Genomic DNA, 25,897 nt, shown 5'->3' on the forward strand with positions numbered 1-25,897 from the left:
GCACTAAGATTTGCATTCAAAGCAAGTAACAATGAAGCGGAGTACAAAGCCCTAATAGCTGGACTTAGATTATTAAAAGCTTTGGCAATAGCAGGCGTAACTATTTATAGTGACTCTCAGCTTATTGTCAACCAAGTACAGGGGGAATATGGTGTTAAGGAACCCCGGTTACAGAAATATCAAGAAATTGTGCTAGTATTGCAGAAAGAGTTTAGAAATATGAAAGTATGTCAAATTCCAAGAAAAGAAAATACAATGGCAGATGAGTTATCCTGATTAGCCAATGCAAAAGAGAAGAACTTAGACCCTTCGGTCTACATCGAAGAAATAACATTTCCAAGCTATCACGAGAAGGAAATTTCCTATATTGAAGCGGAGCGTTGTTGGATGGATCCAATAGTTGAATATCTGAGAGATGATAAATTACCAGAGGATCCGAAAGGGGCAAGATTAATCAAATTACGATCAGCGCGATTCATTATGCAGAATGGAAGGTTGTACAGAAGATCTTACTCTGGACCCCTCCTGAGATGTTTGGGTTCCGAGGGATCAAAATCAGCCCTAGCTGAGGTGCATGAAGGAATTTGTGGTGCTCACATGGGTGGTCGAGCCTTGGCACACAAAATTATGAGGCTTGGATTATACTAGCCTAAGCTCCAACAGGCTGCTATGGAATACGTTCGCCGATGTAGCAACTGTCAAATCCATGCTACGGTATCTAACCACCCAGCTGAAACCATGACTTTGATTTTAGATCCCATCCCTTTCGCGATGTGGGGAATCGATATCATGGGTAAATTCACCAAGGCGTCGGGCGGAAGAGAGTATCTTATAGTAGCAATCGATTACTTCACCAAATGGGTCAAGGCTAGCGCCTTGGCAACCATCACTGAAAAAAAAGGTGGAGAAATTCGTGCTCGAGTTAGTTATATACTGGTTCGGAATGCCAAAAATAATCGTTACCGATCATGGCACCCAATTCGACTGTCCACAATTTGAACAATTCTGTGGAACTTATTTGATCAAGCATCGTATGTCATCAATGGCATACCCCCAAAGCAATGGTCAGGTAGAGGTTACAAACCAAACACTACTTGAAGGAATAAAGAGAAGACTCAAAGCTGATAGCCTTGTGGGTCGAAGAATTGCCAAATGTCCTGTGGGCCTACCGAACTACGGTTCGGACACCTACAAGAGAATCTCCTTTTAAACGGGCCTATGGATCTGAAGCATTGGCACCTGTGGAAGTAATGCCTGGAACACTATGGGACAAAGAATTCGAAGAAAAAGCGAATGAACAAGGACTTCTTGATAGCCTTGATTTATTGGATGAGGTTCGTGCAAAAGCAATAGCACGAACTCAACATTATCAATGGAGGATAGCGTCGCATTATAATTCCCGAGTAAAGAACCGTCGGTACTCAGCAGGAGAAATGGTATTGAGAAATACCTTAGCTAAACATCCACGCCATCAAAGGAAATTGGACCCTTCATGGGAAGGACCATATATGGTTATTAAACCAGTCGGTTCGGGGGCCTACAAGCTAAAGAACATGACAACCCAGAAAGAGTTGGATCGTTTGTGAAATGCCAGGCATCTGAAGAAATATTATCCTTGAAGATTATCATTTTCGTTCATGATGTAACAAATTTCAAACTCAATCAATACAATTCTAAGTTTTCAACATACTGTCTTTTGATTGGGGGCATCATACAACACACTCAAGAACAGATCCAACGACAAATCACAAGGCATCGGTTTAAAACCCGAGTGAGTTCCTTCTACAAGGCATCGATTTAAAAACCAAGTGAGTTCCTTCTACAAGGCATCGGCTTAAAACCCGAGTGAGTTCCTTCTACAAGGCATTGGTTTAAACCCGAGTGAGTTTCTTCTCAGACTTATTGAATTTCTCCGGAAATTCTTAAGTAAAGGCATCGGTTTAAAACCCAAGTGAGTTCCTTCTACAAGGCATCGGTTTAAAACCTAAGTGAGTTCCTTCTCAGACTTATTGAATTTCTCCGAAAATTCTTAAGTGAAGGCATCGGTTTAAAACCCGAGTGAGTTCCTTCTACAAGGCATTGATTTAAAACCCGAGTGAGTTCCTTCTCAGACTTATTGAATTTCTCTAGAAATTCTTAAGTAAAGGCATCGATTTAAAACCCGAGTGAGTTCCTTCTACAAGGCATTGGTTTAAAACCCGAGTGAGTTCCTTCTAAGACTTAATGAATTTCTACGGAAATCTCTAAGTAAAGACATTGTATTGAACAACTAAGACCTACTGCGACAATGACTCAAGTGACTGACAAAGTTCAAAGATGAAGTTAATTCTTTATTTCTTTAAACAACCAGAAGAGGCCAACCTTTATATCAAGCATACATGTGAGACAACAAGTGTTGGGATACAATCTTCGCTCGGTCAAAGAAGAAAGACATCAATAAGAAGTTAAACAAGATCAAAGGAGCTTTGCCAGAAGTAACACAGAGTCAAGAAGCAGCACAGATTCAAGAAGAAGAAGACAGGAGTCGAGAAAAAGCATGTTATCAAAATCCTCTGCAATTCCATACTCTTTATCCAGCTTGACCAGAAGAAGTCTGATCTTTGATCAAACCTGTATTCAAGGCAAGCTCTTCATAACTGAATCCTTTGAGAGGAGAATAAGGAGGAGAATCGTCGAGATGATGCATGATATCCGGATCCAGAGGTGGAGGGTCTATCGTATCCTTGGTCCAAGCAAGAAGAGGAAGTCCCAGCTTGGCAAACACTTCAGGATGACAATTGGCATGGTGGGGAGTCGTGTTGAAATAAGGATTTCTCCTTAATATCGATTCCCATACTTCGTTTTCGCCATCCCGGTATGCCTGCAAGTTATAAGCGTTCATCATATCAACAAAAGGCTTACTATGCAAATACTTGAAGATGCAAGCCCTACGAACATCAGTTGGGAGGGACTCGGGAAAGAGATAACAGCTTACCTTTAGGGTAACGCTTCAGACTCTTTTGCCCCTGACTTCCCTGCTTCCCATCCCAGCCGACGGATCTTCTCCCTGGCATCATCCAAATCCGAACAAAGACGTTCGATCACGGAATTCTTCTCTCTTGCATCCTCCCAAGCTAGGTTTCCAAGATGAGAAATCTCAGCATCTTTGGCTTTGGAGTCTTCCCGAAGCCTGGAAACTTCATCACTCAGTCTACTGAGTCTAGAGGCTACTTCCACTTGGTTGTGGAAGTTACCAGTATGACTCCTGCAACAACTTCAGAGTTAGTCATGAGCAAAAGAAGAGTCTTCAGAACAAAAAAAAAAGGTAATGAAGAGAAACTTACATCACCAGTGATTTCGTAAAATCACTGTCTAGGATCGTGTAGAGGGCTCTACTCTGGGCAGGCATTTGAACAGCAGTACACCATTCCAGTGCTTTGTCAAAATCACCTGTCATCAAGCCAGACCTCTTTGACGAACAAGAAGGATGAGCCACATCAAGAGAAGGATGAGCTACATCAACAGCCAACCTAGGGCGCTTCCTAGTGGCAAAATCCTCCGGCTCCAGAGAAGGAGAGACGGAGGATGCCAAGCAGGCTCTAGAGTTGGAAATAGAAGCGGCACCGACAGGGACCGCATCTTCCTCAGATGCCAATAGTTGCCTCAGATGCCTGAAGGGTCTTCATCAGGGAAGACTAAACGGTCTCTGCAGCAGGGGCATTAGCAGTACAAGCAGTAATGGAGGGAGCCACATCCTCCTCATGAGACCGAACGGTCTCTTCATGTAGAGGGAGCGTGGGAGAAACATCAGCAGCAACTGTGGGAATCTGATCTGAAGATTCACCAACAACAGTCTCCACACATTTAGAATATTCGCCAACGGCAATCACCTCGGAAGAAGTAACCTCCGTCGGTACAAGGGCAGTTTTCTTGTAGGAATTTGCCCTAATAAAGTCCAAGTTAATTCTGGGAGCCACTGCAAATACAAAAAAGGCAGTGTCAGTACGAGAATCCAACAACATACAGAAAAGGGAAAACCCTAGATCTCTGTTGAGCGTGAACTACTCTGAATTTCCATCATAAGTAAACCCCAAGTATGAATACTGTGGAGCTTACTTAGGGAGAGGAAAAGGTTAGTGACATCAACAGAAAAGGAGACTTACTCATTCAGATTCTAATCGAAGATAGTGTTGGAGGACAAGAGTACGGATACAGCAAGGGAAGACGGAATGTCGTTTTGCAAATCTACCAGACAAAAATAACTTGCAGATAGTGAGATAAGGGTGAAGTACCCTTGAGGGGTTTAAATAGCCTCAAAGAAGGATGCGATGGTTGAAAGCCTAAGGCAACCAAGGGACTGGATCAAAGAGACGCTTCGAATTCTTCAAAAGGCTGGATCAACGGTCAGGGGAAAACGACGCTTCAAATTCGAAAATTAAACAAAGTTTCCATGTGGAAACAATATGCACCTGATACGAGGATACTACCAATCGTCGCACTACCATTAATTAAAGTATTTCCAACTCCTTGGGAGGAGTAATGGGTATACGAATGCAGGGAAACGTTTGGACTTCGCAATAAATGAAGGAACAATTGGGAGTAATCAGAGGTTGAACGCATCTCTCCCGAACGCATCTTCATGATATCCCGAACGTTATCCCCCATTAGGATACAAATTACTCTACGTGATAACTTATATCATTTACGTTTTGTTCCCATAACAATTTTTTGGATATGAGATGAGGAAGTATTAAGGCAATCATTGGAAAAGTTTGAGATAAAGAAGACGATTTCTATTTCATTAAGTTCGTGGAGGGCCAACCCTTACAAAAAAAAAAAAAAAAAAAGAAAACATAATTTCCTATGATTCTTCCTCATTATCAGCCGAGGAGTCTTTATCAGGGTCTTTTTCTGAAGCTGGCTGTGGAGGTTCTTTGGGAAGGGGCGGTGAATCGGCAAGATACTCCTCAATATTCGGGTCTACCGGAAAGGGATCCTCCTCTTCCAAGGCCCAATCGGGAAATTCCAGCTTAAGCTTTCTGAAGGTTTCCTTGTGACACACTTCTCTAAAGGGAGCTGTGTCGAAGGAGGGGTTAAATGCAAGAATTTTCTCCCAGACGTCATTTTGGCCCACTCGGTAAGCTTGAAGGTTGAAGGAGCCCAACAACTTGGAAAAAGGAACATTGTTCAAGTACTTTTGAATGCATTTCCTCCGAAGATCTGGCTTGATATGTTCGGGTTCGCTGGGAACTGCCATCTTCGACAGACGTTCATTATCCAAGGACTTAAGCTCAAGGCTCTCGCCAAAGGCAATAGCTTCCTTTTTATGCTTCCTGGCCTCACGTTCAACAGCATGGGCACGAGCAATTGATGAGTCAAGTTCCTTCCTTAAGGAATTCAGCTCCTCATCATGTTTCGCCTTCAGCTCTTCGGCTGCTTTCATCAGCCGGTCTACTTCAGAATTGGCCTTTGCCAAATTCTCTTCACAGGTCTGCAGTAAAGAGCCATTGCGACCAACTCGGTTCAGTGCTTCCATGTGTTGATAAAAGCTCAACACGGCATTCCTGGAAGGCCAAGGAGATTATCAGAAAAGCTCATGAAAAGATTACAAAGCAATTGATGGAAGATCAAAGAAACGGTACCTTGTGGAGTGACGAACGAGAACGTCATCCTCCAGGGCTTCAAAGGCCTGACGATCGGCAGGCAAAAGACTGAGAGAGCTCCATTCAATAGCCTTCTCAGGATCTTGTGTTGCCTTATCGGTACGCGTCAGCGTCTAGAGGCATAAAGATCTCCTCGGAGTCTTTATTCTTTTTGGATTTCTTCGGGGCGGAAGCGTCTGCTGAGTCATGCTTCCTCTTAGTTCGAGCGGGAGAGGGGATATCTACCTCTTCCATTGGTTTCTTCCCTCTCCCCAAAGCCTCAACCACTGGCTTCAGATTCCTGATACCTTTGTAGGAAGGGTTTGGAGGAGGTACAAAAGTTACCTGTTCAATTGTTAAGGCTCGAGGGGACCGTTGTTCAGCAGTCACAACAGCCCTGGCAGCCTTTAGCCGAAGACTTTCGGGATTCATTCTTGGAGGCACTGCAAAGAAGGACGAGAGTCAGAATTGAAAGAATTCACAGTATCATCAAGAAAGTAAAACTTGGTGGTTAGAAAGCTCACGTTGAGCCAACCCCCAATACTGAAGTATGGAGTTGTATTCCATCTCGTATCCATGTATCTCTTGATACCATGGAATTGACTTTATCTTCTTGACGGCCATTCTGTCTTCTTCGGATAAGGGAAGGACCCAGTTACCCTCAGAGTATGAAGTATACTGTTTCCAGATGGTCGGGAAGTTAAGATCTGACTGAGGCGCTCGGCATAAAAAATACCGCTTGCGCCATCCTTTGTGATTGGAAGGGCAGGTTCCTTTGGAAAGAATGCTACCCGTCCAGTCAAGCTCCACTTTATTGCGCTTTGAAAGTACAACCCAACCGGGAGGATGGGAAATAGAAAGAACATGAAAATATACAAAAAGAGAAAGAGAAGGCGTGATGCCAAGTTCAAAGCAGAAACCCAAGAAGCCGAAGATGAGACGCTAGCTATTGGGGAGAAACATTCCGGGACAAATGTCCCAATGATTTAGAATGGCTACAAACAATGGATTAAAGAAAGGAAAGCGAACCCCGCTTTCCAGAGCATCTATATACAAAGAAAACTCACCCGGAAGGGTTGAGTCGACTCTCTCATCAGATGTAGGAGCCCCAAGATGGTACGAAGAGGGAAAGTCAAAACCCTAGATGGCTAAGGGAAGATTTTCCTCGTTATAGGATGAAGCAACAGAATCAGGTTCACCAGCGGATTTGGTAGGTGGTCTTGACTGCCCGGAAGACTCGGCAGTCACCTTAGGAGTCATGGATGGTCTAGACCCAGGAAGGGCGGAAGATGTCTCAGTTTTTTCTTCTACTCTTTGTTGGCTAACTTTTGCAAAGTCGCGCCAAAGAGCAATTAGGGTTTTGTTGTCACTATCCGACTGCTCAGAGGGGCAGAGAAACAAAGGCCTCATTGCCACTATCGCTTTTACCGGCGCTTGGCACAAGGGAAGTCTCAAAGGAAACCCTACTATCTTCCATTACTAAAAGGTCTGACTGCGGTTTCCAGAGAAAAAAGAAACACTGGAGACAGAAAGTAAACTTTGCAAATAGATCAGTGAACTTATTGATTCACTGAGGCAGAGTGCTCGAGAACGAAAGAATCGTAAAGGCGCAACGAGGTTTCAAAATTCCAGACAAGAAGAATGAAACCTACAAAGACAACGAACCGCTTTTAAGCACCCGCACGAGTGTTCGAGGACGTGAACGATCAAGATTAATTTGGCATCAACGATCGAGATTTGAAGACGGTTCGAAGTTTGAACTCACGAATCTAAAACAGGTGTTCAAAAATCGTCGTTTTAATTGCGTGAGCCACGATAGTTTCAACTGCAGGAGAATGCATAGTGGCACCCTAACAATGCTCGAGGAGAAAGCAACACAACCGCATTAAATGTGAAATGACGTTTAATGGGTTGTGCAAAGACTATTACTTGACGAAGAACCCAGTTAAAAACCAAGCCCTCGGGATTGACCGAACGCTTGGTCTAGGGGGCTCATGATATGGAGAAAATATGATCGAACTTGGTTCATTCTTGGTTCGACCCTCGACTCCGGTCAAGACGAAGGGAATCAACTCGTTTCCGAGCGAGCCGGGTTCAGGAGATAGCTTGCTGAGGAAGAAAACTAAATCAGCCAAAAGCACGTCCTAATCCGATACTTTTGGAGAAGGTTAATTAACTTAATGACGGCCAGCAGAGTTCGGCGGCTGTCACTCATCGCTATCATATGGATAACCATCAAATAATGATCGGGTTATCCTAGGAGTCCTCTACTAGTCCAAACTAGTAGAAGTCTATCACTCAACGGATCTATCTATTAAGATCCAACGATTATCCGAAGAAGGCTCAAATACATCCAACGAAGAAGATTCGAAGGTACACTCTATATAAGACATCACCTATTCACAAGGTGAGGACGGACGAAAACACTCAGATGCTTACTATCTGAATCGTATTCCAATTATTCATTCCTTAGCTCTATGTTCTAGCAGAGCCATTTGTGATTAAGTTCATCAACTCACTTAGCCTTCGGAGGTGGACTCCCGACCCCAGCGGTCGGGCCACATCTAACGCTTTGTTTTGCAGGTCATTCTCAGGAGATCTAAGGGCGAGCAGATTTTGGACGCATCAGGGAGTAAGGGAATTATGGTATTTCTATAGTTTATGTTCATTATGAATACTCTCCCACTTGTTTGAGAGTAGAAAAATGATTTAGGGTTGTATTCGTATTTCTTCTTCGCGGTGACACCATCAAGAGCTTCTCCATGGGCCTAGCATTCAAGTAAACCGTGAACCACATAAAATCTTGCCTAGTGCATGTGTTTTCTCCATTTTCTTTTTTTTTTAAATGTAGCCAATTGAGCATCTAATGAAAACAATAATCGAAGTAATTCATTTGCATCTATTTCATAAAACAAATCTAAATACAAATTCAAAGATACACATTTGTTCAAAACTCATTTGTGCTGCCAAATTGACTTAGATGGACTCTTCCTTTCGTTTCGAACTTTCAACATCATCAACTTTTCTCCAACTGGCCGCATCAGCTCCCGAGTAGGACTAGTCCTGGTATGCAGCATAATCCATCGAGGGATCTTCAGTGTAGTCCTCATAACTACTAGTACCCTAGGAGTAGTATGATTCATCAATGGGCGTCTCGTAGTAGGGGCCATCAAGTTCTTCTGTTCCTGCAGGATAGTCTAACAAAGCATTTGCACAAAAGGAGTGAGTTCAAAAGAACTCAGCAAGGCAATTTGTTCCACAATAACATAAATAACATGATACAAAACATAGCATGATGCAATATGATATGAAACAGACAATGCATATATGAATCTAACTCTATGTATGCTGGTCTCTATGGTAGACATGCTTTAAGTCATAGCACCATACTTCTTTGGGAAAAGTCTCAAATCACTCATCACCGGTTGGTACTCGGACAATCCATGGCTAGGGTTTCGGTCTCAGTTCTCTTACATCACCGTTTTGTCAAAGTATTGGCACATGTCAAGGTAAAGCCTAGCCCAATGCAAGTCATCTACTTAGTCATATCAACTCAAATCCAGATACTTCCCCTATGGCACCAACCAACTCGGTTCAGTATCCTTCACACTAGAGTCAGCATATCCTATGGCTACAATCAACTCGGAATACGGACTCATCAACCTTATTGGTCATCCAAAAATAATAGACGGGAAGCTCTCACGTCCTCTCACGGATATAACTCACCGGTCTCGAGCGCCCGTGAGCCCAAGTCTACTATTTACAACCCTACCAATAAATGCCTTCTCATGAGTATCCACAATGTGATCTATGACCTCTCACATATATAACACACTAGTCTCGAGTGCCCACAAATCCACATTGCTACCACGGGTCGTTCGGTCTCAATACCCTTCTGAATCGGGTCTGATACAACAAGGACATCCTAGCCAAACACCGCTAGACAAGCCCTAGGTATTGTGAAATCCAGCCCAAAACCTAAATTAGACACCCTATTTGTTTTGGATGAAGAAGAACTTGTTTGATGTTTGACCTTGAAGTTGGACCTTGAGTATAGTGTTGATATGTTTAGAAGATCCTAGAAAGTCAAGTCGGACCTCTCCCTTAGTGTAGATCTAAAGGCCCGAAGTGAAGGAAGAAGGCTTGTGGGCCATATCAGTAGAAGACATAGTGTTCGACTCCAAACCCATGGAAATAGACAGTGATGCCCCATACTTGAAGACCTTAATTGATCAAGAAAATAGACTATGCCTTAATGAAGAGAAGATTGTTTAATGAAGAGAAGATTGGTTGATGACCTTAGAGCTTGGTTAGATATGATTCGAAGCCATTTTTCCATGCTAGGTAAGTTGTAGTTTATGTGTTTAAAGTTCCGTTTGATTTCGAGTAGTGGAAGGCCCTCAAATCCCTGTTTCCGGCTAAGTTGACAGTAGACTGCCTGGGTCAACTGGGCCAGTCTACCTAGCCAATCAACCCAAGGATGCTGAACTCGAGCAGAATCTTCTAAATAGGGTTATATTGCTATGTATACCATAGGACTTCGTGTTTTTAGTATCCCTAGCCTCCAAAACACCAAGAGAACGAAGGGAACTCGTCTCCAAGCCTCCATTGGTGTGGAAGAAGATCTACATTCAATTCTCAAGCTTTCTCTCTCTTGTTCCTCAATCAAAGGTTAGTAGTCAATCTATTATGTTATTGATTCATTCTTACTATGATCATCCTCTTCTCTGAACTGAGATTATGAGGAAGATATTGCATCTCTGCAATCATATCTTCTACAATCTCTTCTCATTCTATATGCTATGATTTCATATTCATTCTCAACATGATTTTCATGATTTCTTCTTAAACTATGATCATGTTCTTATTTTGATTTCTTCTAGCATATTAGATGCATCTCTATGATCATTCTTACTCTTGATTTATTGTGTTCATGTACTAGAATGAGATCTCATCATCTCTAGTTCATCTCTTTCATTCATAGCATGTTTTCAATGAAAACTATGATTTCTACCAAATTAGAAAGTATGATTCCAAATTAGTAAGTAATGCTTTTGATCGTTGTTTGATGTCTAAAATATGCTTTTTAGTCTTAGATTACTGTTTTAGAGATTCCCTCCAAGTTTCGTAGCATTCCGGATTGTATAGAATAGGTTTCGGATCAAAATATTGTTTTTGGATTCAGATTACTCTTTGGGTCGACTGGTTGGGTCGATTGGACCAATCAACCCAGCCAATCAACCCTGAGTGACAGCAACTCCGTTTTTTATCCGTTTCGACTCCAATCTTTTGGAATTGCTTCTTATGACCAATACATGTTTTGTTAATCTTGTTTAGGTGATTTTGGATCTGTTCTCTTATCTCTTATTTGAAGACTATAAGTTTAGATTATGAGGAGAATAATCCAACTCACAATATGCCTATTTACATGTCTTTATGTATTATGATATGAATGCATGATTTAACTACTGTTGTTTGGTTTTCTTTACATCATGATACTTCTACAACTACAGTAGCTTGTCCACATTGTTAATTTAATATTAGAATTGATTATTGATTATGAGTATGTGTTATGGACTATGATGTGGATATGGATGTAAATATGACTTGTATGGAATCATGATGTGATGTGGATGCCTAGGTCGTAGTTGTGGAATGGGGAATGCCTGATTGGCGTTTCTGTCTTTGGACATCAGTGGAAGTGGTATGGGACGCTTTCCTATGGTGCCCCTTGACTCTTTCCCTAACTACTGGTTGACATACCTAGGATTGGTCTAGTAGTGTTTGTCTAGGAATACCCCTGTTATATCAGACCCGATTCGGAAGGGAATTGAGACCAAACGACCGGTGGTAGCAATGGGGATTCATGGGCGCTCAAGACCGGTAACCAACCCGTGAGGGGACATAAATCACATTGTGGGGGGCCATTTATGGGTAGGGTTGCATATGGATAGACTTGGGCTCATGGGCACTCAAGACCGGTAACCAACCCGTGAGAGGACATGAGAGCTTCCCGTTTACTCTATGTGGATGACCTATAGGGTTGATGAGTCCGTATTTGAGAGAGTCGGATACGCTGACTCTAGTGTGAAGGATACCGGAAAGGATCCCGAGAGGGGAGGAATGGACGTATCTGGATCTGAGTTGATATAACTAAGTAGATGACTTGCATTGGGCTAGGCTTAACCCTGACATGCGCCAGTACTTAGACCAATGGTGATGTGAGAGAGCGGTGACTTAACCCCCAGCCATGGATTGTCCAAGATGGATGAAGGACCCTTTGCCAACCGAGGATGAGTGAATTGAGACCTACCAAAGAAGTATGGTGCTATGACTTAAAGCATGTCTGCTAATAGAGACCAGCATACATATATAGAGTTAGAAGCATATTTGCATATATTGTTTCATATCATTGCATATATGTTTGCTTGTGAATACATGTGAAGATGCTTATTGTGTTTGGTTTACTTGCTAAGTTCTTTTGAGCTTACCCTTCGGGGGACTTGTTTTTAGATGACATTGCAAGTACGAAAGAGAACCCGTGACCCAGTACGGAGGACCTTTCCATACATGGTACAGCTCCGTATGTCCTTGGACAAGGTAATGAACAGCGAGGCCGCCAACACTCGGATTTGGGCTGCACTGACGGGCAGCCGGCATCGTCTTATTCATCGATGGGATCGTGCACTAGATGCTGATCTAAAGCTTCAAGAGCATGACCCTAAAGCAAAGAAGATGAAGACAAGAAGAAGAAGAAGAGCCAACTGAAGATGTGGATTAGATTCTCTGTTTCTTCTAGACTTTTATTTTACTTGTATTAGCTTAGAGCTTGCTTTAGATTTCAATCAACCTTCAGCATATGTTGTGGGGTATATTTCCACTATACTCTACAGTTGTCTTTTGATTTAGTATCTTGTTATTCCGCACTCTGATATTCTTTAGTGATTCTTCTGAGATCATTTCTTGACTTTTATTAGTAAAATACTTGAATACAATGATTTGTTCTTGTTTTTGATTATGTTATTGTGCTAAATGGATATGATCGTTCCTAAACTTGATCTTCGGGGCTGTGGATCACTCCCCCGGGTAACCCAGATAGGGTATAGGCTGGGTGTATTTGGGCGGGATGTGACAGGTATAACATCCAATAATCCGAGAAAGCGTCAAAGGGCACCATAAAAAATATCCCATTCTATTCCCGCTGATGTTCATGGACATAAATGTCAAAAGGACATTCCCCAATCCAAAATCATACCTATTCAATCACATTCCCAATTCAATCATATCATACACAACCGATATTTCATCATATAGAAAGATATATAATAACATGATCAATCACATATGTAAATAACAAAATGAGTATTCATGATCACAAAAGAATACATAAGTATGGCATCATTGTACTTGAAGTACTTACAGCAGTCATACAATACTAAGAAATACAATAATGAAGTGAATCTAAGAAGTTCCCAAAATAGAAACAAGATTCACGCAATCTATGTAATTATGGTAACAACCATCCTTACCTTAACTCGAATCGAAGATAGTCCGAAAATCAAATAGAATGGTCCCAAAGTTAGCACTTAAACCCTATGCAAGCATAGATACAATATTAGAAGAAAAATCCAGAAGATCGGAGGTCGAACGGATCAAAACGGATGAATACATAAATGTTGTATTCAGCTGGCTGATGACCCAGGTCGACCAGATGAATAGTAACGGGACTAAAAAACTGAATTTTGATCCGAAACCTAGCTTTCGGGACTCGGATCATTCCAAAATTTGAAGCGAATGTTAGGAACAGTAAATGAAGACTATCTAGTAAAGATTAGACATATAACAAGAATCAAATCAAGACTTCCCAATTTGAAACCCTAACTTCTAAATTGCTAAAAATCATGTTCTTCAATGAAATCAATTGTAAATGCAAAGGGAAATCAGGGATTCAATCAATAGGATAATGAGCAATAGATTAGAGATAGGTACTAACATATAATCAGACTTATTTGCTAATGAAAATCAGATTAGGAAAAGAAATCATGTTGTTATGAAGAACGTCATAATAAGAAAGGCTAAGAAGTCAAGTATGAGCAATATAGCATTGATGGAATGAAAGGGGTTGTAGAAGAGGTGGTTGCAAGGTTGCAGCACCTTCTTCATAACCTCAGTAGCAAGAACAAGATCAGATAAGAGTGAATTAGAGAGAGAGCAGCATATTTCTTACCTTGAATATGAACTTAGAGAAGAAATCAAGGAATCTTGTAAGGGCACTTCACCAACACCAAGGAGAGGCCTAAGAGGAGTCTTTCCACGTTCTTAGGAGGTTCTAGCAATAGAATAGGGTTATAACTACGAAGTCCACTTAAGTAGAACCCAAAATAACCTAAAAATCAGATTTTCTCGGACTTAATATGCAGCTGGTTGACTGCCTGGTCGACTGGGCTGGCTGACTGGGCAGTCGACCACCAGCATAGGATAGCAACTCAAAACAGGGAATTGGAGGCCCAGATCAACTCAAATTCAAAGGGGCTTCTTCTAAATCTCAATTGACTAGTCTAGGTCAGAGAATTACCTTCAAAACAAGTCCGGGAGTGCATTAGGTCCATCAACTAAACTCCCCTTATTCAAGGTGCAGTTTCTTATCAAACACTGACAATGCTTCCAAGTATGGAGCACCATCATCAATCTCCATGGGTTCGGGGCCAAACACCATGTCTTCCACTGAGAGGGCCCACAGTTGGCTTCTTTTAATTCGGGTCTTTGGATCAACACTAAGGAAGAGGTTTGGCTTGACTTCTTAGGGTCTTCTAAACATATCCAAACTGAACTTTGGGTCCCACTTTGAGGTCAAACACTAAACAAGCCCTTCTTCACCCAAAACAAACAGGGTGTTTAGGTTATGTTTGGGCTGGATTTCAAATATTCAACCTAAAGGGGTATTACTGGGAAAGGAGTCAATCCCAAGTGTAGTGATGGTCTGGGGTGAAAGGAAAGGTTCGATTCAACTGCACCCTAAAAGTATTTGTTGGCGCCAACTGTATGTGTTATAGTAGTGAACATTTTAAGGACAAGAAGGTGATCTCTCAGAGGGATCGAGATAGCTTTAGTCTGATGAGTTTGAATAAACCTAGGACACTGTAGTATACTAATGCTTATTTGATGTGTTTCTTTGAGTGATGTGTCATTCTGGCCTTCTGGGAAGGTTTCTAGTTTGGGGGTCACGCGTGCATATATATCACCGGTCGCACAACCCATTTGCCAATATGGCTTGTGGATATTGGTGTCTAGGACACAAGAGGTCTATGTATTTGGGATACATAGCAGAGAGATCAAAATATGTATATCTGGGATATACATGTGTGTGTGGGACACATTGTGATAGAGAGATCGAATGTGTATATCTGGGATATACATGTGTGTCCGGGACACACTATGATAGAGAGATTAACACTTGCCCTTGTGCAAGTGGGAGATGTTGAGATTTATTAATTATTAATATAATTATATGCCCAAGGACAAAATTGAAAATTCAACTTTTGAGCTATTACAAAATATAGGGCTATATATTTTGATAACCACCACATCACTTGGTAATCATATTATTAATACATGAGTTTCCCAGAAAGACGGCTCTCTCTCTCTCTCTCTCTCTCTCTCTCCAAGAAAATGCAGGAGGAAGAAGATTCTGTGTGGATTTTCTCCTACTCTTGATCTCCGCTTTCTTCCATCCATAAAGCATTTGGGTTGTAGATTACATTCTCTCCCCTCGTGATTGTGAAATCAAACCGATGACGAGTTCGTGGAGGAACGAGGACGTAGATCCAAATTAACTTCCGCTGAAGTAATTCTACTTTTTGAGAATGCAAATCCAGGTAAGGATCTTTCCATTTTTATTAACGAATAGAGAAGTATAGAGTTTTACCTACAATCTCTTACTGCCAAATGAAGAAGATTGGCGCTGATGCGTCCAAAATCTGCTCAGCCCTTAGATCTCTCGTGGATGACCTACAAAAACGAACGTCAGATGTGGCCCGACCGCTGGGGTCGGGAGTCCACCTCCGAAGGCTAAGTCAGTTGATGAACTAATCATAAACGGCTCTGCTTAAGCACAGAGCTAAAGAATAAATGATGAGAATACGATTAAGATTGTATCTTTTTTTCTATCCCTCCCCTACCTTGTGGGTAGGTGATGTCTTATAGAGTGTGTAACTTCGAATCTCCTTCGTTGGATGTATTTGAGCCTTCTTCGGATAGCCGTCAGATCTTAACGAATAGATCCGTTAATGATAGATCCGTTTGAGGTTTGGCTAATAGATAACTCCTTTGATAATATGATCGTTATATGGTAGTTATCCATATGATAATGATCGGTATCTTGCACAAATGTTGCTAACCGTCTCCTTGATGATTAGTCCATTCCGATTTAGTGGATTCGGGCGTATCTGCTAACTGAGTCATTTACTTCCTCCGCAAGCTACCTTTTGAACCCGGCCCGCTCAGAAGCGAGTCGATTCCTTTTGTCCCGACAAGGGTCGAGGGTCGAACCAAGGATGAACCCGGTTCAATATTTTCTCCGTATCACGAGCCCCCCAAACCAAGTGTTCGGGCAATTCCGAGGGCTTGGTTTTGAACTTGATAACCTGTTGAAAAAGGGCCTTGCATAATCCTCAACTTATTAAATGTCGTATCACATTTAATGCGGTTGTATTGCTTTTTCCTCGAGCATCGTGAATATTTTCACTTTTTGTGGGGGTGACGCCACGTGTCCCCTGCAGCCGAAATCATCATCGCTCACAAAATCGAAACGACGGTTTCTGAACTCCTGCTTTTGATTCATGAGTTCAAACTTTCGAACCATCTTCAAATCACGATCATTGATGTTGAATCCATCTCGATCGTACACGTCCCCGATCATCCGTGTGAGTGGTTAAAAGCGGTTCATTGTCTTCGTAGGTTTCATTCTCTTTGTCTGGAATTTTGAAACTTCGTCGTCTTCTTCGCGCTCTAACGATCTTCTCACTTTTAAGCATTCTGCTTCAGTGATTTAGTAAGTCTACCCCTCTCTCCCCCCCCCCCTTTTTTTTTTTAAAAAACCCCCCCCCCCCTCTTCTAACCCCCCCCCCACCCTTGCCCGCCTTTTTTTAGGTCCGATGACCAGTAAAGTAAAATCGCTTTGGGCCATCCCGGGGCTTGGTGTCGCTTTGAATCCATGAAAGTTGATGATGAGGTTCTATTTATGGAACTGAATCCGTGAAGATCTATTTAGTTGATGGACTTGGAGTGCTCTCTATCTTGGTTTGAAGGCATTTCTACCTATTAGGTAAGTCACTTGACTTGTGTGCAAAACCCCTTTAAGATTGGATTTGATCTGGACCTTCAATTCCCTGTTTTGGTTTTTTTTCCATTTCCGATTGTCGTGCCTCACCAATCCCTCCCAATAGTCTGTCTTTGGCAATTAGGTTGTTCTTGCTCTATTTAAGTCCAATCTCGAGTCCACTTCGTATTTGCTGCCTCCAAACTCTCCGACGCCGACCTCTGCAAGTCATCTCTCTTGCATCCTTGGTGTTTTCTTGCGGATCTTCGTCAAAACTCTTCTTTTGCATCGAAAGGTATGTCTACTCTCTCTTCTTCTCCTCCACCTTTGTTTTTCTTTCCTTTTTGAGTTGAGGCAGTAGAAGAGATGCTGCATTCTCTGTTGCAAACATCTCTGAACATGTTCTCATGATCATCCTAAGGATTTGAGGCTAGAATAATGATCTTAACCAAGATCATTGCAAGCTTTTGAAGGAATCATGATCAAACCATGATCTAATCTCTCGTTAAACTTCTAATCTGATTCTGATCTCTTTGGATCTTCTATGTTGATCATGTTAGTAGTTAATTCTGTGTTTTCTTTCCATGATCCATAATCTATAGATTTCTAGTTATTCTCTTCTACCATACTATGTGTTCTTCATGATGCATAGTAGTTACATATATGGTAGGTTTTATTTCCTTATTTAGATTTATACTTCTAAGCCTTATTCCATGAAGATCTATGTATGTTTTCATGATACCATTACCGAAAGCAATGATCCATCCTCCTATTGTTCTTGTCTTTGTTTTCTATTTCAAATTCATCAAGATCCATGGTTGATTTAATTATGGTAACTTTTTGTTTCCTAATTTGGATCTTGATACCGTGATTGGATTAGTGTTTTGAGGTCCTCTATTTGTTAGAATACTACTGATGTAGTCTACCCCTTGATTAGTACCCTTTTGAACCACCAAATTCGGATTTCATATCTTAAAACTCCGATTTTATAGGCTATCGTCTGCATTGGTCGCGATTGGTCGACTGGACCACTCGACCAATCCACTCGACCAATGAGTACAAGCAACTCCGATTGGTCGTGTTGGATGTTTTGGTATCTTTTCTGTTAGGGATCTTTCCTAATATGTTGTATATACTTGTTTAGGACCTTCTTCTCAAGTTTGCCGAGATCTTACTTGATTTCTTAGGATTCCTTTGCGAGTTATAAAAGGTAAGGATGGTTATTTCCTTAATTACATAGATAGCATGAATCTAGTTTCTATATTTGAATATCATAGATATGATTCCTAAATTAGATTCTTACAATGATATTCTACTGTTGCATAACTTTGATTACAGTAGCATTACTTATTCATATTAAATTGATTCATGTATGATTTACTTACCAATGTTATACAAGTGATTGTAATTATCGATTTCTTTCCATATATGAAGTTACCATATATGTGATGATATGAATTGATGCATGTGGATGCTTAAGTATGGTTTGGAAAGGAGAGGTGTCCTTTCGACACTTCGTCCTTGGACTACTACGGGAATATTATGGGATGTTTCCGGAGATGCCCTCTGGACACCTTCCTAAACTGTTGGATGACATATCTAGGATTGTCTAGTAGTGTTTGGCTAGGATGTCTTGTTATGTCGGACCCTAATCGGAGGGGTATTGAGACCGAACGACCCGTGGTAGCAATGGGGATTCATGGGCGCTCAAGACCGGTAACCAACCCGTGAGAGGACAGGAATCACATTGTGGGGGCCATTTATTGGTAGGGTTGCATATGATTAGACTTGGGCTCACGGGCGCTTAAGACCGGTAACCAACCCGTGAGAGGACGTGAGAGCTTCCCGTTTACCATATGTGGATGATCAATAGGGTTGATGAGTCCGTAGTCCGAGTTGGTCGGTGCCATAGGATACGCCGACTCTAGTGTGAAGGATACCGGAAAGGATCGTCGGGACGAGGAATGGAAGTATCTGGATCCGACTTGATGTAACTAAGTAGAAGACTTGCATTTGGCTAGGTTTTACCCCGACATGCGCCGACTTATACCAAATGGTTGTGAGAGAGTGTGTTGACTTAACCCCCGCCATGGTTTGTCCCGAGGGATGAAGGACCCATTACCAATCGGCTGCTCAAGACCGGTGAAATGATCCGTGAGAGAATCCAAGATATCTTAAATGGTTGAGGATGTGAGTGGACTTTCCTAAAGAAGTCGGTGCTATGACTTAAAGCATGTCCGCCAATAGAGACCAGCATACATAGAGTTAGATTCATTCATTCATTGCTTGTCTCATATCATATTGCATTTATGTTTGTTCGGAATCCTGCCATTTATGTTATTATGGATTTTTAATCGCCTTACCGAGTTTCTTTGAAACTCATTCCTTTATTGTACAATGTTGTTAGACTATCCTGCAGTCTACCGAGTACCATGCGGTCCCTATGAAGAAGCGCAAGGCGAAGAGGCATATCTCCAGGAAGGTGATTGCGGTTACCACAATTACTCAAGATTCCGCGAGTGGTTATGCTCCGTACGATGCTTAGTCCGACCATTGAGTGGAAGCGTCCTTGTGCCATTTATGAGATTTACACTTACAAGGATGTTGTCTATAAAGTGGAGAACAATTTAGTTACCCAATGTACTTGTTCTGGGATTAGGTTTTGTCTAGTTTATTCTTTTAGAGCTACTTTTCCGCTGGTTGTAAAGTGGGATTTTGCCTCGCTTACTTATCTGTTTGATACTCGATTATATTTAGTATTCCGATTCATTTATGATTCATTCTTTCTTTATTGGATCTATGATTTATCTTCCGCACTCATGTTATGATTGTTCATGATTATGTTATTGTTTATGTGGGAGGTTGATCACTCGATACCTGATCTTCGGGCTGTGGATCACACTCTCGGGTATGCCAGATAGGGTACCGGCTGGGAGGGCGTGACATTTACAGTAATGGAAGGCGGTAGGGTTTCTTTTGAAATTCCTTCTAAACATAGTGCCGGTAAGGGTGACTCTGGTGATGAGGCCTTCACTTCTGTCCCTCCTGAGCGGTCAGATAGTGACAAGAAAACCTTAACTGCTCTTTGGCGTGATTTCGAAGAAGTTAGCCAACTGAAAAGAGCAGAAGAAAGTGTTGAGGCTCCCTCCGCGCTTCCTAAGTCTGGACCATCTAGAACTCCAAAGGCGACTGCCGAATCTTCTGGGCAGTCCAAACAACCTATCAAGTCGACTGATGAACCTGGTTTTGTTCCCTCCTCCTTTACTGAGGAGAACCTTCCTTCGGCCATCGAACGCTTCGACTTTCCTTCTTCATTCCACCTTAGAGCCCCCACTACTGATGAGAGGGTTAATTCGATCCTTCCTGGTGAATTTTCCCTGTATATAGATACTCTGGAAAGCGGAGTTCGCTTTCCTTTCTTCAATACTTTGTTTTCTGCCATTCTAAATCACTGGGAGATTTGTCCTGGCATGCTCCTTCCCAATAGCTAGCGTCTCATCGTCGGCTTTCTAAGTTTATGTTTCGAACTTGGTATCACACCTTCTCTTCCTCTTTTTGTACATTTTCATGTCCTGTCTCTTTCTCACCCTCCGGGCTGGGTTGTTTTTTCCAAGTGCAACAAAGTTGAGCTTGACTGGTCGGGCAACATTCTTGCCAGGGGAACCTGTCCTTCCAATGATAAGGGGTGGCGCAAGCGGTATTTCTTCTGCCGAGCGCCTCAATCAGACCTTAACTTTCCGACCACCTGGAAACTATTCACTTCATATTCTGCGGGCAATCGGGTCCCTCCACTATCCAAGGCAGATAGAGCAGCTATCAGGAAGATCAAGTCAATTCCATGGTATCAAGAGACACATGGTTATGAGATGGAATACACCCCCATTCTTTAATACTGGGGGTTGGCTCAATGTGAGCTTTCTAACTTTCTATCACGTTTCATCTTTCTTGAGTGTATTGCAACCTATTCAGCTTTCTGACTTTTGTCCTTCTTTGCAGTGCCTCCAAGAATTAACTTAGACAACCTTCGGGTTAAGGCTGCCAAGGCCGTTGTGACTGCAGAGCAATGGTCTCCTCGAGCATTGACTGCAGACCAGGTGGCCTCTATGCCTCCTCCAGACCCTTCTTATAAGGGTATAAGAAACTTGAAGCCAATAGTTGAGCCTTCAGGGAGAGGAAAAAGACCGATGGTGGAAGAGGTCGAAGTCCCTTCTCCCGTTAGAACCAAAAGGAAGCATGACTCGGTCGATGCTTCTGCCTCGAAGAAATCCAAAAAGAACAAAGATTCTGAGGAGGTCTTCGTTCCTCAATGGTCATTGGTGGTGTCGGACCGGGTCACGCAGGACCATGAGAAGGCTATTGAGTGGAGCTCTCTCGGCCTCATGCCTACCGATTGCCAAGCCTTTGAAACCCTGCAAGACGACTATCTCATTCGTCTTTCCATAAGGTATTATTTCCTTTGGTCTTTTGCTACTTGTTTTGTAATCTCTCCTGGGATTTTTGGTAATTCACCTGCTTTCTCAGGAATGTCGTGCTAAGCTTGTACCAACACATGGAGGCCTTGAGCTGAGTTGGTCGTAGCGGCTCCTTACTGCAGACTTCTGAGGTGGACCGGTTGAAGAAAGCAGCCGAAGTGTCGAAAGAGGAAAATGACAAGGTCATCAACTCTTTGAAAAAAGATCTTGACTTGTCAATTAGTCATGCTGCTGCTGCCGAGCGGGAGGCTAAGAAGCAGAAAAAGCTTGCTACTGAGAGTACTGATAGACTTGAGCTTCAAGCCATAGAGAATGGGCATCTGAAGGAGAGGGCAATTCCTAGCAAACTTGAACATCTTTCACAAGATCTTTGAAGAGACTGCATTCAGAAGTATCTGAACAGCGTTCCCTTCAGCAATCTGATGACTCCATTCAACCTTCAAGCTTACCGAGCGAGGCAGAATGATGTCTGGAAAGCTATTCTTGAAGCTAACCCTTCCTTTGACACAACTCCCTTCCAGAGTGTTTGCCACAAGGAAGTCTTTGAGAAGCTTGGGCTGCCTTTTCCCGACTGGGTCTGGGAGGAAGAGTACCCTATTCTGGCGGATCCAGATATCGAGATGTATCTTCATGATTCGCTGTAAAACCCAGCCCTAACCTTGACCGGAAACCTTGTATTGTAGGTCCGATGACCGAGTAAAGTAAGAGTCAGCTTGGGCCATCGGAGGACTGGTGTCGGCTTGGATCCATGAAGTTGATGATGGTTCTATTTATGGACAATCTTGATGAAGATCGGTTAGTTGATGGACTTGGAGTGTCTCTATTTTGGTTTGAAGGCTTACTACCTATTAGGTAGTCATTTGCTGTGGCAAAACCCCTTTAGGTTGGATTTGATCGGGCCTTCAATTCCCGTTTTGGATTTGTTGCGCTTGGTCGTGATTGGTGTGGCTGACAATCCACTCGACCAATGGTGTTGTCTTTGGCAATTAGGTTTTTCTTGCTCTATTTAGTCCAATCTCGAGTCCACTTGATTTGCTGCCTCCAAACTCTTTGGAGCAGACCTCTGGTCATCTCCCTTGCATCCTTGGTGATTTTCTTGACGGATCTTTGTCGAAACTCTTCCTTTTGCATCGGTATGTCTACACTCTCTTCTTCTCCTCCATCTTTGTTTTCTTTCCTTTTGAGTTGAGAGGAAGAGATGCTGCATTCTCTGTTGCAAACATCTCGGACTTGTTCTCATGATCATCCTAGGATTAGAGGCTAGAACAATGATCTTAACCATGATCATTGCAGCTTTTGAGGAATCATGATCAAACCATGATCTAATCTTGTTAAACTTCTGATTTGAATTCTGATCTCCTTGGATCTTCTATTTTGATCATGTGAGTGTTATTACTATGTTTTCTTTTCATGATCCATGATCTATCAATCTCTAGTTGTTCTCTTCACCATACTATGTGTTCTTCATGAATCATGGTAGTTACATATATGGTAGGTTTTATTTCCTTATTTAGATTTATGCTTCTAGCCTATTTCCTTGAAGATCTAAGTATGTTTTCATGATACCTTTACCGGCATGTCCATCCTCCTATTGTTCTTGTCTTTGATTTCTATTTCGAATTCATCAAGATCCATGGTTGATCTAATTATGGTAACTTTTTGTTTCCTAATTTGGATCTTGATGTCTTGATTCGATTAGTGTTTTGAGGTCCCCTATATGTTAGAATACTACGATGTAGTTTACCCCTTGATTAGTACCCTTTTGAACCACCAAATTCGGATTTCATATCTTAAAACTCTGTTTTTTAGGCTCTCGTTCGCATTGGTCGTTGGACGTCGCAATCCACTCGACCAATGGTCGAACTCTAGTTGGTCTGTGTTGGATGTTTTGGTATCTTTTCTGTTAGGGATCTTTCCTAATATGTTGTATACACTTGTTTGGACCTTCTTCTCAGTTTTCCAAGATCTTACTTGATTTCTTAGGATTCCTTTGCGAGTTATGGTAGGATGGTTATTTCCTTAATTACATAGATAGCATGAATCTAGTTTCTATATTTGAATATCATTGATATGTTTCCTAAATTAGATTCTTACAATGTATACTACTGTTGTATAACTTTGATTACGTAGCATTGCTTATTCATATTGAATTGATTCATGTATGATTTATTTACCAATTATATACAAGTGATTGTAATTATTGATTTCTTTCCATACATGAGTTACCATATTGTGATGATATGAATTGATGCATGTGTATGCTTGTATGGTTTGGAAGGAGAGGTGTCCTTTTGACACTTCTGTCCTTGGACTACTACGGGAATATTATGGGATGTTTCCGGAGATGCCCTCTGGACACCTTCCTAAACTGTTGGATGACATATCTAGGATTGTCTAGTAGTGTTTGGCTAGGATGTCCTGTTATGTCGGACCCTAATCGGAGGGGTATTGAGCCGACGACCCGTGGTGCATGGGGATTCATGGGCGCTCAAGCCGGTAACCAACCCGTGAGAGGCGGAGTCACATTGTGGGGGCCATTTTTGGTAGAGTTGCATTGGTTAGACTTGGGCTCACGGGCGCTTAAGCCGGTACCACCCGTGAGAGGCGTGAGAGCTTCCGTTTACCATATGTGGATGATCATAGGGTTGATGGTCCGTGGTCGGGGACTATGAGGACTCTAGTGTGAGGATACCGGAAAGGATCGTCAGGACGAGGAATGGCGTATCTAGATCGACTTGATGTAACTAGTGAAGACTTGCATTTGGCTGGTTTTACCCCGACATGCGCCGGTACTTATACCAAATGGTTGTGAGAGAGTGTGTTGACTTAACCCCCGCCATGGTTTGTCCCGAGGGATGAGGACCCATTACCAATCGGCTGCTCAAGCCGGTGAAATGATCCGTGAGAGAATCCAAGATATCTTAAATGGTTGAGGATGTGAGTGGACTTTCCTAAGGTACGGTGCTATGACTTAAGCATGTCCGCATAGAGACCAGCATACATAGAGTTAGATTCATTCATTCATTGCTTGTCTCATATCATATTGCATTTATGTTTGTTCGAAATTCGCCATTTATGTTATTATGGATTTTAACGCCTTTGAGTTTCTTTGAAACTCATTCCTTTATTGTACAATGTTTGTTAGACTATCCTGCAGTGCTAGTACTATGCGGTCCCTATGAGAGCGCAAGGCGAAGAGGCATATCTCCGGGAAGGTGTTGCGGTTACCACAATTACACTAAAGATCTCGCGAGTGGTTATGCTCCATACGATGCTTAGTCCGCCATTTAGTGGGCGTCCTTGTGCCATTTATGAGTTTACACTTATAAGGATGTTGTCTATAAAGTGGAGAACAATTTAGTTACCCATTGTACTTGCTCGGGATTAGATTCTGTCTAGTTTATTTGAGCTACTTTTCCCTGGTTGTAAGTGGGATTTTGCCTCACTTTACTTATCCGTTTGACACTCGATTATATCTAGTATTCTGATTTATATATGATTCATTCTTTCCTTATTGGATCTATGGTTTATCTTCCGCACTTTTATTATGATTGTTCATGATTATGTTATTGTTTATGTGGGAGGTTGATCACTCGATACGATCTTCGGGCTGTGGATCACACTCTCGGGTATGCCAGATAGGGTACGAGCTGGGAGGACGTGACATTCGCTGCCTCTTCCCGAAGAACCTCCAAAGCTTGCCTCCGTCAAGGATCCTTTGGCTGAAACTGTTAAAGAACAATAGGAAGCTATCTCCTGTTTTTTGTAAGTGTTGGCCCCCCATGGCCTATTGATAATGAAATAGACATTTGCCTCCTTCTTCTCGAACTCTTTCAATGATTGCCATAAAGTTCTAATAATACTTTCTCATAGCGCCCTCAGAGAATTTTCTCTATTCCCTTACGTAAAAGATGTTTAGGAATGAGATAAGCTATTATGTAGGTAAACTTGTACCTAAACTGAAGATGACACTTGGGACATCAGAGGGATACGCTCGGGAGCGTTGATTTGGTTCTTACCGAACCCTTTATGACGCTTGGCACATTTCTCCCCCGACTGCTCCCTCTTTATGACGAAGCCCAAACGTTTCCTCGTATTCGCGTACAAATTGTTCTTCTCAAGGAACTAGGAATACTCTCTTATTTAATACTGGTGCGACGGTTGGTATTGGCAGTATCCTCGTATCAGGTGCACGCTACCCCACGTGGAAACTTAGGATAGCTTTTAAGTTTCTAATTTGAAGCGCCGTTATCTCCTGACCGTCGATCCTGCATTTTTTGGAATTCGGAACGTCTCTTCTGTTTTAACCCTTGATTTACTTGGGTTTTCAACCGTCACGTCACCCCCTGAGGCTATTTAATTTCCTCAGGGGTGCTTCATCTTTGTCCTCGCTATCTGCAAGTCGTTCTTGTCTTCATCGTTTGCAAAGTAGTGTTTTGCCTTTGCTACCTCTGTACTTTTATCCTTTGACGATACCTCGATCAGAA

Source organism: Hakea prostrata, chromosome 5 (genome assembly GCF_041222555.1).
Source record: "Hakea prostrata isolate BN-2017 chromosome 5, UWA_Hpros_2, whole genome shotgun sequence".
NCBI lineage: Eukaryota > Viridiplantae > Streptophyta > Magnoliopsida > Proteales > Proteaceae > Hakea > Hakea prostrata.